The sequence below is a fragment of the Sapajus apella genome, unplaced genomic scaffold, assembly GCF_009761245.1.
Source record: "Sapajus apella isolate SASKATOON/1434 unplaced genomic scaffold, GSC_monkey_1.0 scaffold19, whole genome shotgun sequence".
NCBI lineage: Eukaryota > Metazoa > Chordata > Mammalia > Primates > Cebidae > Sapajus > Sapajus apella.
Window position 1 is genome coordinate 23,630,340 of NW_022436959.1, and position 17,766 is coordinate 23,648,105.

The following is a 17,766-nucleotide window of genomic DNA, read 5'->3' on the forward strand; positions in this document are numbered from 1 at the left end:
ACATCCCCCATAATTCTGAAATATCTTTTTGTTGACTGCATGGAAGTATTCTCTAGCTATAACTAACAAAATTTGAATTTCTGGGGATAACTGATATTCCTGCTAGAACTAAGTTCTTTATCAGTATCAAGAGTACAAGAAACAAATGCTGCCATATGGAACAAGAGAAAATGACAGAAAAAATACAAAGAGGTCCTGTATTCATAGCATAGTTACTCTGTGATGCACTTGTCTTTTTATGATTAATTTAGGCATTTTCACTAATAGATTCAAAGATAATTGCCAGATAAACAGCTGTGCTATCTCTATAACAGGAGAGGAAATGAGTAAGGGATATTAAATAAGGAAAAATGTTTCTCAGGTGCATTAATCTGGAAAATGGAGCTCATTGTAAGACGTTCTGTCTTCCTTGATATTTGGATTTGAAAATTGGAGTATTAAGGTTTAAGGACATGATAGGGCACCATAAGAAGGGATAATATCTTTATGAAACCAAGTGATTATAATAATATAATTATGAATAAAATATTTTTGCTTTTAAATTATTCAGCCTTGTACTAAAACCTATGTTATACATAAAAAGTTTACAATAATTTTTCCAGAAGTGTATAAATCCTGAATTAAAACGACGTTTTAGAAATACTAGGAATACAGAACAATACAAATAGAACACTCATAGTGTCCTCATTCATTTTAACTCATTGCTCTCATTAATCCTAATTCTTTTTAAAATTTAAGGTAGAAATATTTTTGCTTAAGTATAAAGTGCTGAAACCATCAATAACTTCAAAATAGTTTATTTTATAATCTTTAACTTTTTCAATCAAACTCCTATAAAATACATCCTGTTTGTAAATCTGGAAGAAGCAATCAATCTGTATCATCAAATTTTTAAAAGTTGATCTGATGCCAAATGTAACTAGACAATTAAATTCGGTAGTTGCCTTAATAGATTAAGTAATAACTTAGAGGCTTTGTTAACGTCTGTATAAAGCTGTTTTCCAATTGTAACTATTTGTTTCACTTTTCATGAGTATAGTGAATCACTGTACTTTTAACAATCTTTGCTCATGTAAACTATTAGCTCAGGTCCTTAAAGACTTAGTGTATTGATGGGAACTGCATTATACTAATTTTATGACTTTCAGATAGGTTAGTGCCAGGGAGGTCAGCTCAAGAGTAATGAATGCCATTTTAAACTACCAAGAAGCATGATGATTTTCATACTGATATTGCCGTGGAAAAATAACAAAGAGGCTGTGAGATTATGCCACAAAGTACAAAAACTATTCCAGGAAGTAAGTGCATAAACGTGGCTCTGCAAGTGTACGGAAAAACCCATTAAAACCCATTAAAAGGACCCAAACTGTAGACAGAAGATAAAAAAGGATTGATCAGCTGCATCCATGAAGACAATAGATTGTCCATTTATTAATTAAAAGTACATTTTATATATTGTGATGTGATAAATAGTTTGGCTGTATAGGTTAATTCCCTCAGATCTGTGCTGAGGGCTATTAGCATTGATGAATTATGCACTATGACATTTAACATTTCTGATAGACGATCTTAAGGAGTGCTGTACCTGCAGATTTCCATCTGGTATTTACACAGCAATTTAGTCTGGCTATAGTTATCTGTGAAGCATTGTGAATACAAGTGGGACTATACCTTAAATAAGCATGTGCTCTTGTGGTGGCTGGGTGATTATAATTCTAGAACGAGAATTAAGTCTCTTGAACCCTAACTGTCTGGATCACCACAAAACACAGAGTACTTCTACCTTACATAAACATTATCAAGTCTCATTGGAATAATGAATTTAAGTGCCCCAACATATCTTGAATCCATATGCATAATATGGAAACCTGTTTTTTGTTTTTATAGTAATAGGGTGACAATGTCCATTTATTTTTATAAATTACCATAAGGGCATTATTTTAAAATTTGTTTTGTGTTTTTGCACTTTGCTCTAGGTTATTTTTTAAAATACACTACTTTATTAACTTAACACAGAAAACTGTTCAAGCATCTTTGTGAGGTTTTAAAAAGCTGTCAAAATATCTCTCTTTAATGGCCTTTCTTCAAAGGCTTTCTATATACAAATGGCCCATTTGGGAAAAGTAGAACACATGGTAAAGTGGAATGTAAAATAGAACAAAACAACTACCAGGCAACATTTGAGAGTAATACACATATATATCATACTTTCCAATATACAAAAGGACTTCCAACTTAAATATCTTAATCTTGCCAACAATCCCATAAGATGTAAAGGAAAAATGTTTCTGCCATCATTTAACTGATTGGAAGAACAAGAATTCAGGAGTTTAAATGGCTTGCCAATACGGATAGGTAGGAAACAGAATTCAGGTTATTCAAGGCCTGGTTATGCCTGATTCTATTATAAAACAGTATCTTTTTTTATTCAAGGATATATTGAAGAAGATGAAAGGTTAATACTAGCTATTGAGTTTTATGTGTATATCAGGAACTTTATATAGCCTCTTTTATTTAATCTCATAAAGGCCAGGTTCATTTAATTAACTATATAAAGTATCGCAGTCCATAAAAACTCACCGTTGGATGTCTGAAACTGTGTTTCAACCCTGGCTAACCGATAAGACACTCATGGAAAATATAAACTGTAAATGTGTGGGATATATACTTATGGCAAAGACAGAGTAACAGGACCTGGAGTTATCCTCCTGTCTGAAACAACTGTAATATAGGACAAAATATATTTTAAAAGTGGTTTTCAAGGAATTACACATCAGATGATTAAGAAAATGATCCCTGAAATAAAGGACACAAATGGGGTGTCCAGGTTTAATGTCCTCAGAGAAGAGGGATCCAGGCAGAGTCTGGTGGACTCTCTGAGCTGAACTGATGATGCTGAAAGTTTGGCAAAAATAGGTAACATTCACAGGACAGAGTACCAGACAGGAGAGAAATGCATGTAGAAAGAATTCCAAGGGTTTGGAAAAGGCCCCTTGATTGTTCAGTAGATTATTGATCAGGGCATATATGTATGAAAAATATCAAAGGATGGGTAAAAAATTACTTAGTAGAGAGAACAATACAAGGATTTTGTACAGGGCTGAAAACAATGGCTTTTCTTGTTAGCCACACTAAAACTCATAATTCGTGAAACACTGGGTAAGGAACCAAAAGAGTCCCTCAGCAGTGGGAAATAAAGTAGCCATGGATTAGTGTTTTGATTTGATCTTTAAAAAAACTTAAAAACAAGGAAATAAAAGATCCAATTATTTCTAAGTAAATTAACTATCTTTTACAAAATGGATCAATAATTTTTTTAGAAGTTCCAAACTATCCAGCAGCTATTAATAATAACGTAAAATTTGCCATGGCTGTTACAATATAAAAATAAGGGCCATGAAAATAAGAAAATATGATCCACAATGAAAAGATGTTATGACTATCCAAAATGAAACACATTAAGAGAGCATCAGTAAGCTGTTGGTAAGTTTTATGTGGCCTGATACATTATTTGGAGTCCTTGGAAGACACAAAATTGAAAGGCAACAGTAAAGCAATTGAAATGCTAATTGCTGAAAATTTTCCAATTTTGATAAAACCTGCAAACACAAATTGAACAACTCAATGAATCTCAGTCATAAGAAACATGAAGAAAAGTAGAGGAAAAGATGTCATAATCAAATTATATAAAACAAGCATGAAAGAGAAAATCATAAAAGCAGCCAGAGTGATGGGTGTAATAAGACACAATGTATAGAGAGGAACACATTTCTTATCAGAGTAATGTAAGTGAGAAGACAGTGGAGCAACATTTTCAAAGTACTAAAAGAAAAAGAAGAGCATGTGAACCTACCATTTGTTAACCAGCAATAATATCTTTAAAAACAAAGATAAAGTGTTTATCAGACACATAAAAGCTGAAAGAATTCATAAATAGAAGAAATGCATCATATAAGTTATAAATGGAAGTCCTTCAAGCAGGAAGAAAATTGACACATAGATCAATAAAAGGAATGAAGAACATGAAAAGGGTAGTCACAGAAGAAAAATTATGATACTTAAAATAATGTAAGTCTCTTAGTAGATAATTGGCTGTTTATAAAAAAAATCGAGACAATGTAGTATGGGTTTTACAACATGTAGAAGTAAAATATATGAAAATGCAAAAAGCAGGAGAGGAGAAAAAAGGATGTCATTTTAAGGGGCTTATATAATACATAAAACAATATCACTTGAAAGTAGACTGTAATAAGTTAAAGATATATGCTACAAAACCTAAAATAATCACTAAGATAACAAAGTAAGAAGCTTTAGCTAACAAGCAAACATAGGGAGAAAATTAATAATCTAACACATTCCAACTAAGCAGAAAGAGAGGAAAAAAAAGAAAGAACAGGCCAAACAAATAAAAAACAAATAGCAAGTTGACAGATTTAACCGTAATCATATCAGTAATCACATTAGATGTAAATGGTCTAAATTTTCAAAATTAAAACACAGATTGTTAGATGGAATAAAGAAGCAACACCCAACAATAGGCTGAATAAAAAGAAGAAAATGAAATATAAAGACACAAAGAGGTTAAAAGTAAAAGGAAGGGAAAATAAATACTGAGCTAATACTAGTAGAAGAAAGGTAGAAAAATTCTAATATCACACAAAGTAGAGTTCAGAGCAAAGATTATTACTAGAAACAGGACAGTCATCTTATGATTATAAAGGGGTCACCCAATCAAAGAAATATACAAATTTGAAGCATTTATGTATGCATCAAACAAAAGTGCTTTCAAGATACATGAAACAAACAGATAAAACTGCAAGAAGGAATAGACAAAAATCACAATTATAGTGGAAGAATTAATATCCCTGTTTCATAAATGATACAAATAGACAAAAAATCAGTAATGATATAAAGAATGTGAACATCACTGTTGATCAATTTGACCTACTGGACATTTTTAGAAGAGTTGATTCAACAACAGCAGAACACTCATTATTTTTGAAAAGAGCACATGGACAATTTACTAAGATAAGCTGTACTGTAAGAATAAAATTAGTGTCATATTTCAGAACAATCAAGTTACATAAAGAATGCTCTGTAGTTACAATGAAATTAAATTGGAAATCAAAAATAGAATGACATCTAAAAATTTCTAAATACTGGAAAACAAATATAGATAAATCTATAAGTTAAACAGGAAAATTAAAAAGGTTTTCATAAGTAAGTGAAAATGAAATCACTACACATAAAAATTTGTGGACTGCAGCAAAAGCAGTACTTATAGTAAAATTTAAAACACATAATGTCAATATTAGAAAAGAGGAAGGTCTCAAATCAAGATCTCCAGCTTCTACCTTGAAAAACTAGAGAAAGAACAAATGAACTCAAAATAAAGCAAACAAGGAATAAAATTACCAGAGCAACATTAATAAAATAGAAAGCAGAAAGACAATAGAAAAAATAAACCAAAAACTCGTTCTTAGGGAAATTAACAAAATTCATACACCTCTAGCCAGGCTGTTGAGAAGAAAATTGAAAGAAGACATAATGTACCAATATCAGATATGAGAGAGGTTATGATGTTCCTACAGATTCCATAGATATTAGAAGAAATTTAAAAATCACAAATAATTTTCAAGTAAACAAAATCTCCAGTTTAGCTGAAATATACAAATTCCTTGAAATACACATACTACTATAGCCTACCCAAGATAAAATGGATTACTGGAGTAGCCTTATAACTGCTAAAGAGATTACATTTATGGTTAGAAATTCTACAATGGCAACTCTATTCCCAGGTGGCTTAACTGACAAATTCTAGACAATGTTAAAAATAATAATGTGTAAAATCTTCCAGAAAACTATGAAAAAATTATTTCCTATTCTATGAAACAGTAGTATCCTGATACCAAAATCAGAAGAAGACTTTACAAGAAAAGACAAAGACAGACCAATAACTCTCAATATAGATGTACTAATTGTGCACAAATTTTAGGCACCTCTAATCCAACATTATATGAAAGAAATAATACATTGTGGCTAGGTGAGTTTTCTGTCAGGAATGCAGATTGGGTTTGTCATTCAAAAATCAGTGTGATTCACAATATCAAATGATTTAAAAAGTTCTCTTCAAAAAATTGTAAATGCCTAAATGCCCTGTTATAGCCATAAAATGAAATACTGCTCCCAAATAAAAAGAAATAACTCCTATTTCATACATGAGTATTAAAATAAACATGCTGAGTTAAAGAAATCTTCCTAAAAGATCATATATCCTTTGTGATTTTATTTACCAAACGTTTGGAAAATGCAAACTTATGTATAGTGGCAGAATGCATATTACTGGTTTCATGGGAAAAGTTGGGAGAGGGGCTGTGGGGGTTTGAGAAGAGCTTGGAGGAATAGATTGCAAATGGGAATGGGGAAACTTTTGGAGGTGATGATTATATTCATTATCTTGGTTTTGGTAATTGTTTCACAGGTGCAGACACATAAGTCTTATCATATATGCTGTTCCTTATTTATTTACTATATTTCAATAAATCTGTTTTTTAAGAGAGACAGCTATGGAACCCCAAGGTCTGTGTGACATGCAATATCAGAATCTCCAAAATCGTGGCATGGACCTCAGTGTTAGCCCCACCTGGCTGAAGGGAGTTAGTCTTTATCATTCACCCCTCTTGCCAACCAATTTCCAATTGTCTTATCTGATTCTGAGAGGGGAATAAATTTTATTTTCTCAATTTCTTTAAAAAGCAGTGAGAGTCAAGTTTCAAAATAATCCTTCATGTTTCCTTTGACTCAACTGCTGCAGACACAAATTACTAAGAGAAATTCAAGAAGCACCAACTGACCAGTGAATGTTTAAAAACTTTTTGTAAATTCTGCTTTGTTGAAAGGATTGATAGTGTCAAAGCAATTTCACTCAATATAAACATGTGAACATTGCACTAAAAGATCCAGGATCTACAAGGACCTAAAGCAAATTTACAAGAAAGAAACCAAACAATCCAATTAAAAAGCAGACAAAGGACATAAACAAACTTCTCAAAAGAAGATATACATGAGGCCAATAAACATATGAAAGAAAGCTCAGGCCGGGCGTGGTGGCTTACACCTATAATCCCAGCACTTTGGGAGGCCGAGGCGGGTGGATCACGAGGTCAAGAGATCCAGACCATCCTGGTCAACACGGTGAAACCCCGTCTCTACTAAAAATACAAAAAATGAGCTGGGCATGGTGGTGCGTGCCTGTCATCCCAGCTACTCAGGAGGTTGAGGCAGGAGAATTGCCTGAACCCAGGAGGCAGAGGTTGTGGTAAGCCGAGATCGCGCCATTACACTCCAGCCGGGCTAACAAGAGCGAAACTCTGTCTTAAAAAAAAAAAAAAAAAAAGAAACTCAATATCACTGATTATTAGAGAAATGCAAATCAAAACCACAATGAGATATCATCTCATGACAGTTAGAACAGCAATTATTAAAAAGTCATAAATGAACCCCATTCCCAATTGCTACAAAGAAAATACCTAGGAATACAGCTAACAAAGGAAGTGAAGGACTTCTTCAAGCAGAAGACAAAGCACTGCTCAAGGAATTCAGAGAGGACACAAACAAATGGAAAAATATTCCATGCTCATGGATAGGAAGAATCAATATTGTGAAAAAGGCCATACTGCCCAAAGTAATTTATAGCTTCAATGCTGTTCTCATTAAACTACCACTGACATTCTTCACATAATTTTTGCTCTCCACTTGGGAATAACTTGTCTGAGTTACAAGCCAAGCATCTTCTTATAAACCTAAAATCTATTACACAGTAAAGATTACGGGCCTTGGTTTTTCATGATCACTATAATGTCTAAATAACAGTCTTATTATTGGCGTTCATTATTTGTTTATAAACAACTACATAACACCTTTTTTTTTTTTTTGCTTCCCTCTGTCATTTTATTCTCAATTCTACAAACCTCTAGAAAGTTGAAAAGATAAAGAAGATCTCTTTTTTTAAATTGACACATTTTTCAGTAAGCATAGCTGAAAAATACATGTTCAAGGTTATGTGAAGTTTATGTAACCTTCATGAATCAAACTGACTAACAAACTTTTTTGATATAAAATTGAGTTTGTGAAAAAGATTATTTTGGGATAATGTTGAGTAAACAATTGTAAATAATTATTTAATAGAGCAATGTCTTGAAGCAAAATTTCAATAACTACTAAATAATATAGACAAAGTATCATGATAATTCTTTCTTCTGAGGGATGTGTTCTGGAGCATCACTGGTCAACCTATATAGTTGAATATCTCATGCATTTTTCTGAGAATTTAGATGTTATTTTAAAGTATTATTGGTTAGCTCTCTTTTCCTTTGTTAGCAATTAATAATGTAAAATTTTCATTAGATTAGATCCTGGTGGGTTAGATTCCAAGGGTCAGACTCAATTTTGCTATTTTTAGAAAAATAATTTTTAATTTGGATTTTTACACACAAATTACTCACTTTAATTCTGTTTTTTAATCTGAGCTACAGTTCAGAAAACAATTCTAGATTTTTAAAGTTTTTCTTGTCATTGGAAACGTCTGAGTATACTGCTTTAATCTGTTATTTGCATTTTAATGTCTTGAAGAGTGGGTCATACTATGGGGGTGGCCTTGAAGGTGGTGGTATTGATGGGTTATAATGTTCAGAATATTGCATTGGAGATCAGTCTCAACATTGTTATTTATACAACAGGCAGTTCATTTCATTTATATAATCTGAAGTTTTCTTGACCAAAGAAATTAGAAATGAAATGAGACAAAAGTAAGCTGCTTTCTAGCTGAATAGTGTGAAAGTATATCTGATTGATGTTGTTCCACTGTTTTGAGAATTCTTTAGTGATGAATTTATTCCTGTGCTAGTTAAGTAATGGATGTTAATCCCAAGGCTATGGAGAAATGCTTTTCCTCTTTATCGCTGTTCATTTTGTTGCATTAGGTTTCAGATAGCTCTCAGGGATGTTAAGACGATATACTGAGCACCTTTCCCTATGTGTCTCTGAGCTTAACCATGGACATATTCAACATTAAAACACGCTTCGTTAGGGCTGAGCACAAGAGAAATCTGGTTGTCCCGATCTTTAAGTCCATGACAGCCTTTGATACTGATGATAACACTTTGACTGTTTTATCTCCTTTGCCCATCTCCATTTTATCTGTTCTTCATTTGATAGATTCTAGCTCCATTTCTTAGAGGCTCGACCTCTTATAGCTTTATATGACTCAACTTTAAAATGAGGATTACAACATCAATTTCACAGGATTATTGCATGGCCTATATATAGTCACATATAAAGTACCCAATAAAATAACTGGCAAGCTGGGTGTGGTGGCTCACGTCTGTAATCCCAGCACTTTGGGAGGCCAAGGTGGGTGGATCACAAGGTCAGGAGATCGAGACCATCCTGGCTAACATGGTGAAAACCCGTCTCTACTAAAAATATAAAAAAATTAGCAAGGTGTGGTGTAACACACCTGTAGTCCCAGCTACTTGGGAGGCTGAAGCAGGAGAATTGCTTGAACTCAGGAGGTGGAGGTTGCAGTGAGCCAAGATCGCGCCACTGCACTCCAGCCTGGGTGAGAGAGTGAGACTCTGTCTCAAGGTAATAATGATAATAATAACTTGCAAATAATAGTCACTTAGGTCAGGAGTGATGGCTGATGCCTATAATCCCAGCATTTAGGGAGGTCAAGGCAGGTGGATCACTTGAGGTCAAGAGTTCCAGACCAGCCTGGCCAACATGGTGAAACTCCATCTCTATTAAAGATACAAATACTAACCAGGCATGGTGGCACATGCCTGTAATCCTATCTACTCAGCACATGGAGGTATGAGAATCGGTTGAACCTGAGAGGTGGAGATGGCAGTGAGCCAAGATTGTGCCTCTGCACTCCAGCCTGGGCAACAGAGAGAGACCTGGTCTCAAAAAACATAATAGTCACTTAATAAATACTTAGAACTTCTGAAGATGGAAGGAGGCATAGGAGAGAGAAAGAAAGAAAAGAAGGGGATGTGGGAATAGTAACAAAAAGAATTATTATTCCAGGAGCACAACAGGTTGTTTTTTTAACTAAGGTGATTTGAAGGGAAAATTCTTTGTGCTAACACCACGTTAAAATATCCAGAATGTAATATTTAAAATATATGCACAAATGCTCCTTCTCACGTCACAAAATTCATTTGTAAGATGATTTTAAAATGTATCTCAAAATACATTGAGGATTTTAGTCCATCCTTTAACCTATCTAACAGGAAAATGATATGAAATTGCTACGCTGTTAGGGGCGACGTAGGTAGGCGATGAGTAGAACCTAACGAAACAGTACTTTATCAGTGTAAAGCTAACTTTTTTGACAAAAAGCTGTAGGCATTACAAAAGGGAAAATAAGAAAAAGGAGTAGGAGAAGGAGGAGAAGTAACAATGAAAGGTAGCGATGTTCAAGGGAGCATCCCAGCTTGTGTAACAGAAAGAAATGCTGAAAATCCTGATTTTTGCCCACTATCCTTTTCACAAGCTCTTTCTTTTCTGTTGATAAGCCAAGTGTATTAACTCCATTTGATTTCTGTACAAAACTTGATGAAAAATTATTTCATTGATAAGCCAGGAAGATTTCTCTAAATATATGTGGCTGCTCTTAGGACTCTTCACCTGACTTATTATGTATATGTCTTGATGTCCCTGAACTTTGTCCTGCTTTGGTTTTGTAATAAAGTTGCCATGAAAACTCATCACATCTGTTGCTATTCCTCCAGGTTCAGTCTTTATTGTAAAGGTGAAAAAATCCACTGAGATAGATGGATTCTATTTTATTTTTAGATCAAATGTTTGGTGAGAAAATGTGAACTTCACAAACCCGTATGCAGTAGGTCAATTCAACTCTTCAGTTTTGTAATATTTGATAAATTTGATATAAGGGCATATATAGTCAAATAGAGTGCCCTTAAGAATTCTGTTTGATAAAACTAGATTTAGTAAGTCTCTACTTTTGAAACTGAAAGGATGTTTTCAAAGTAAAGAATAAAAAAAGAGAAGATCCCTTTTTAGCAGCTAAAATAAACTTGGATTTACATGTTTCATATCTTCTTCTAGAAAAACAACATAAAGCTGCATATACAGATTACATCTTTAAATAGTAGAATAGTAATGAAACACAGGAATTCTCTTCATTACATTGCAAAATACTAAATAAGAACATATTGTAATTTTAGCTAAGAATACATGGATAAAATCACAACCAGATGAAGTAAAAAAAGATAAATGTTATTATCCAGAAAATTTAAAAAGCAAGTAAAAATGTAGAAGATTTTCTTGCTTAATGGTGAATTTCTCTTAGTTTGTACCTTACTTTAAATGTTCTCCTCTGTAGTATGATTCACCATGTCTATGCAGTATTTAAAAAATGGATAGGTTTAAAGTATGTTACTGGTGTACAGGAAAACTTTATATACAGTATTTTAATTGTATATTTCTTACTAAATTGTAATGAGCTTTTTGGAAAGTAAGGTGCAATGTCATTCAGCAGTGCACTATTCCACCAAACATTTATGTTAAGTACCCAATATATGCTTGCGTTAAAATGAAGTATGACTCTCCTGTAGTGGTACTAATCTGTTTCTAAAAAGAAACAAGCACTATTGGGAACTTGATAACCGCTCTTTGTAACCTTGTTAAATTATAATGAAAAAAATACATACATATAGAAAAAGCATATAGTATTTGTAAATTCTTACTTTATGACTTTGAACTGTATGAACCTGAGTCCAGAGTCTTTCATCTCTAAAGTAAAATTAACAGTATCAAACTTGCAAGTTGTTTTACATAGTAAAAGAGGTATCATGACAATGCGTAAGTATGTAAATGGTCAAATGATAGAAAGACTTAGATTTCTGAATTACTTTTTGAGTAATTCCTCAAAATTGGCTTCTGACATATCCTTACTATAGCTTATCCTAAAGTCTTGGTACAAAAATTCCTTCCATGGCAGATCCCAGCCTGCCTGTGGATTATGACAGCACTTGATAACCATCAGGCTAACTGCTATTAAAATATGTGGGAGTGTGATTCTAATAGAGCTGGAAAGCGTAAAAGAGAGAGAGTGAATTAGCCTTAGAGTGAGTATTAGGACAAAGATCCCAATAAAGAAGACACTAAAAGCTAGCATTTTTCATATGCAGTGTAAGTAACTGAAATAAATATTAGAGTTTTATGTGGCACATTTTTGGCACTATTTCTCCATTTGCTATCTCTAATGGGTACAGGGCATGGCCCTATTAGAATACCATAAGATGTTTTCATTGGACTGGGATGGAACTCAAGTGGGAATTGAATGTGAGTGAGAAGGTTGTTGTCAGCCAAGAAACAAAATGAAAAATTTATTTTAAGTGCCTTCATCAAGGAGTCAAAAATAGATCGACATATATCTTTAAAATTCTCGGTTAAATATTTTGGGGTTCTTTTCACGTTCCTTGTTTAGGATAATGTCATTTAAAATGACGTTACTACTTTTGATCAGGATAATATACAATATTAAGAAAACTAGATAAAATTCTAATATGCTATAGTTAATATGTTTTAAATTATTTTGATATAATTAGTTATATTTACTTCTGGTAATGTAAGATAAATGAAGAATTTTCACAGTGATCAACTCACATTACTTGATTAACAGTCATTTTTGTTAGTCTTAATCGAGTGGCATTTAGAATTTAATATGTGCACAATTTTATTGCATATCAAATGTCTGCTTTGAACTGTTTTATCGAGATCTTGATGTTTAAAATGGTATTAAAATTTAACCTAGTATTGCACATTACATTATATTAATGTCTTTAGGGACATCCTCAGAATTGTAAAATTGAAAATGTAACAAATATTTATTCATTCACTCTAGAGAAAGACATGATAAACAATGATAACCAAACCTCAAACCTTAAATCTGTTAAACAGTAATTTTAATTTTTGACCCTTAATAGTTTTGTTATTTCTTTAATTGATAAAATTGCATATACTTATGGTATACAACATATATGATACATAATATTTGCTGAGAAAGGAAAGCTGAAAAAAGAGAAGATGACGAAAAGGAAACAGGAAGATGGTATTTTTTTTTTTTTGGTGGTCCCTAGGAGTCTGCATTCAGATGAAGCCTAGGAGTATAGTAGAAACAAGTTTACATTTCTGATATTGATTTAATCTTTTTTTTCTATTGCATTTAAGTGTACATTCTAATCAAGAAAATCCAGAATTTAATTAGTAAATATCTATAAGTGATTATCAGTATTACAAATATGACTCTCAAAATTACATATAGGCACACAAAACCTAGTAGAAATATGTCCATATATATTAACAGAGTGGGTACTGAAAACTTTGTTAAAACTTTCATTTTGACTTAAGACTGTGACATAAAATTGAATATTCTAAAATATTCTCTGAATCAGTATTGGCAGATGTTACATTTTACAAAACAAAATCATGACATTGCAAAACAGCAGGTAAAAAGTCCAATGGAATAATTTGATATATAAATAGTCAATGAATGCTTCATAGTACAAAATTCACTGTATAGTATTAGAAGTTGAAATTTCCTAACAGTGATTTTTTAAAATCTAAATTCTTTGATGCTATTCCAATATTTCTGATCAATGAAAATAAATTCCTATATATTGCCAATATATAAAGGCTAGTTTTGCATATCTGTAAAGATAGGTGTTTCTATCAGTTTCAATACAGGATATTTGTTGGGTATGAAATGTGATTTTATCTTATTGATAGACAAGTAAGTTAGCCTTTAACTGTATGCTGATAAAGACATGAAACTTCAAGCTAAGAAATATTTTATGATTCATGGCACTGAAGTCAGCATGACTATCAACATATTTGCATTGGTTCTTCTCGCCTCAAGTTCCGCATGGGTGACATGATGTAGCCCGGAAGAATACTATATACACAATGGATTTCTATCATAGCTCAGGCAAACTAAATGGGAAAATTTATCCCTTTTATTATGCAATAAGAAAGCCTGGTCTTTGTTTGTGGGGAGGGATTGTAACCAGGGGAGTGTCCCAGTTCCCAGTTTGGAAGAGGTTCTTGGCTTCTCTTACTACAAAGAATGGGGAAAGGGGTCCCCGAGGTGTGGTGAGCTTACCATTCAAATAAATATTGTGGACCCAAAGAGTTTTGTGGGAGAGCGCCTTGTAAGACAGACACAGAGAGAGAGACAGCTCCCACGGTGTTGTGGGAGGGGAATCCCAGAGCTGGTGATCAGTTCAGGTAAGGAGCAGCTCAATTTTAACCCTTCAATTATTCCCTCCCCATTCATGTTCTCATCCAATGAGAGGAGTTCTTTTAAACTTCCTCTGGAATGACTGATCTTCGATATCAGATTGGCTACTTGGTCCACAGCCCTGAGTTACAGAGCCCCCTCCTCCCAGAGGTTTTGTCGGGATTTTTGGAACAAAGGAGTCCCACTTGGCTTTCCCTACCTAGCGTGGGAAACCGAAACAAAGAACTTTACATTTGAAAGCCCTCTGGTTCCTGGATGGAGGCCTGGAGCCAGAAAACTCCTGCCTTTGAAACCATGCCCCTCGCGGTCCCGGGAAGAGAAGTCCTTCAGAATGGTGCAAGGAGATGGTGACATATTTTTTAAGGCTACCAGCTACATGGACCCTTTCGGAAGAGCCCTAGGTTAAAAAGCAGTCATTCTACTTCTACCAGTTCACAAGAGCCAAATGTGCAAACGAGTCCCAAATCCACATTCAGTGAGATTACCTCAGTGGCTTGAGATGAGCCCCGGTGACAGTACTGACACCAGGGAAACCATTAACATTAAATTTCAGGGCTTTTTTATTATTATTATTCCCAGAGAACTGGTTGTTAAAAACTTACCAGCATACCGCTGTACCACTCTGTGTTACTGGTTTTTTAAGACAATAGTTTAGGGGACGATGTGCTTAATAATAGGTACCAATTCTAACCAATTTTCAAAGATCTGTCTGAGTATGTGTGAGAGAAAGACAGCCAGAGAAAGAATAAGGAGGGGACGTTCCAGTCAAACAGCTTAACACGTGACACAAAACTGCATCTCGGAGGGTGTCAAAGAATACTCCTTAGGCTGAACCAAAAGAACAAAGACTTTGAAAGGAATAGTTTCATAGAAACCAATGAACTGTTTTGGAACCTGAGAAAAACAAAAATATTATTTTCAAGACTTACATTGTAGAACTAAAATTTAGAAAGACCAAATTTAAGAAAGAAAGGAAGAAAACGGACAACTCTGTAGGTCTTATGGTTTAATACTGTCACTAACAGAGGAAGAGCCTGAGGCTCCTATTAACCCTTGAAGATATTTTTGGAAGAGTCCCTAATAGTAGAAACTAGATTTTAACAAATCACGTTATTCTTATGCTAAAAAAATACAGGGTCAATACCAATGTTAAGCAAAAAGGCAGCATCATCCTCTGAATTAGGTTAAGAATGAGTAACCAACAAACTATTCTGAAGAGCTAAGAAGGTTGTTTAATTTTTTTCTTTTCACTACTCCCAACAGTCTATCATTTGTGTAACCCTATTTCAGCTCCTTCCCAAAACCTTTAGGATTTCTCCTTTACTAACTATAGCCACTTAACTATTTACATTACTTCAGTGGATCTCCACTGGATTCTCCTAAGAAAACCATTCAGCTTTCTTCAGCCCATGTAGCAGAATGCACCAGACTAAAATGAGTTTTACTTTGTCATGGCTGGCCACAGTGCTAGCAGTTTACGTCTCAAGAAAGACAGAAATTTCGTTCAAAAACTTTTACTTTTTAAAGAAAATATGGTTTAGCGATGTATGGTATTAGTAACAGAATTGTAGTAGAAACTCAACTTTCTTAACCCAAAAGCCAGCCCTGAATTTGCTTTCAATATAAATCTTTGAAGGCCAGCTTGAACTTCTGAGGTCATGGGGCTGTGAGGATGCTGACAGCAGCTTGCTGGTTTTTGATTTTTAAAATCAATATTATCTCAAATTATGAAGGGTTTAAGAAAATAAATTTCCAAGTGTGAACCGATTCACTCTCTTGAAAGAGTCTGAATTTTCATAAATTCTGCAATGAGTCACTAAGCATAAAAAACCCTGACATCTATTGGTCATAGTTTAGGAAAAAGGGGATCCCATAAGCAAATCCCAATTCTTTAGAATGCATTAATAAATGTAAACAGGATGTTTCAGTACAGAAAGCATAAAATTGCCTGATAGATGCAAGGCATATCTTTAATGATGTTTAAAAAGGAGCTAAACATCTCCTTGGGAATTCTTAAAAACATTTATCTCTTAAGCAGTTAGTTATTTAGCTTCACAAGTCTTTGTTGTTTAACAAGCTAGAGAAAATAGGTCAGCTAATGTTATATTAATCAGTAAATTAATATTTTAATTAGACTTCTTTCTAGTTAAAATGCTTGCAGCTTTTCCCTTTTGTTTTTCCTTTTTCAGCACTGATGGTAAGTGAGATCATTATCATATTGTACCTTGGGGTTGTGAGATAACAGGGTCCAGCCATGGCTTTATTCTTAGAAGAGTGGGAGGGTTGTCACATCACTTGCACATTTAAAATGACACTCCATGGCTTCTGTGCAACGGTGTCTTAGAGCTGAGTCATAGAATTCTCCAAGTTATGCTTTTGAATTCCTATTCTAAAATCATACCTTTCAACTCTGAGTAGATAATACGTTTTGATTAGTAGAAATCCTGTCTTTGTTCTAGGAAAAGAAAAACAACCTTATTCAAATTATCTGAACAATATAAATGTAAGTTTCAGTCTCTATTTTCTTGTTTCTTGTATCAACCACAATTCAAAAATAAGTTAGATTCAACAATTCAAAAGTAAGTTAGGGTTTGATGGCCTATTATCTGTAAGTGAATAAAGATCCACCAAAGTTTTACAGTAGATATTTAACATAGGCTAGGTATTATTCTTTTAGATTTCTCCAAAACAAACCCAGAAAACTCTATTCATTTTTTTGTTTACCTATTTTACTTTTTGAAGAATTAAAAATAATAGCAGTTGCATAATTTTGTATGATATTATTTCTGTGGTGATCTTAATTTTCCTTTTATAGCTTGTTACTGTGAAATTCTGAGTCCAAATCTGGCATGACTGATGGAGAATGTGGCTGAGGTATACACTCTATCTAGTATAAAGAAAGATACAACAATCGGTCTTTCTCTGCTTTCCTGTAATTCAGCTGGAGTTTATTTAAAACAAAAGGAATGGTAAGTAATTTTATGGTGTTGAAAATACATATGTATTAAAATATATGTAAGAGCAGTGAAATAAAATGTAAATATATAGCTAGGAGGTATAGTAAAACCTATCAACAGGAAAATCATCTAGGATGGATGAGTTTCCATCTCAGCCTCCATTTTTATGAACATTAAAAAATTTAAATCTTAGCTACATAGATCCACGAAGTTGTTAATATGAACTTTAGCATAACCTAATTGCAGAAAACTGTACCGCAGTTAGAAAATACATGCTTAACTGGTTTAAATTACTACTAAATGCATTGTTTCCACTTTGTCCATATTCGTCCCATGGCTCTCTGGTGTATATTAAGAAGAAAAGTTCCAATCAGTTTGCCAATGTGAAAAAAGCCACATAAAATTCTCAAAGAAATATTCAAGTTTATAATCTAAGAAGAATTATAGTCATTTAACTTGCATGAGCCTGTTACATAGAGT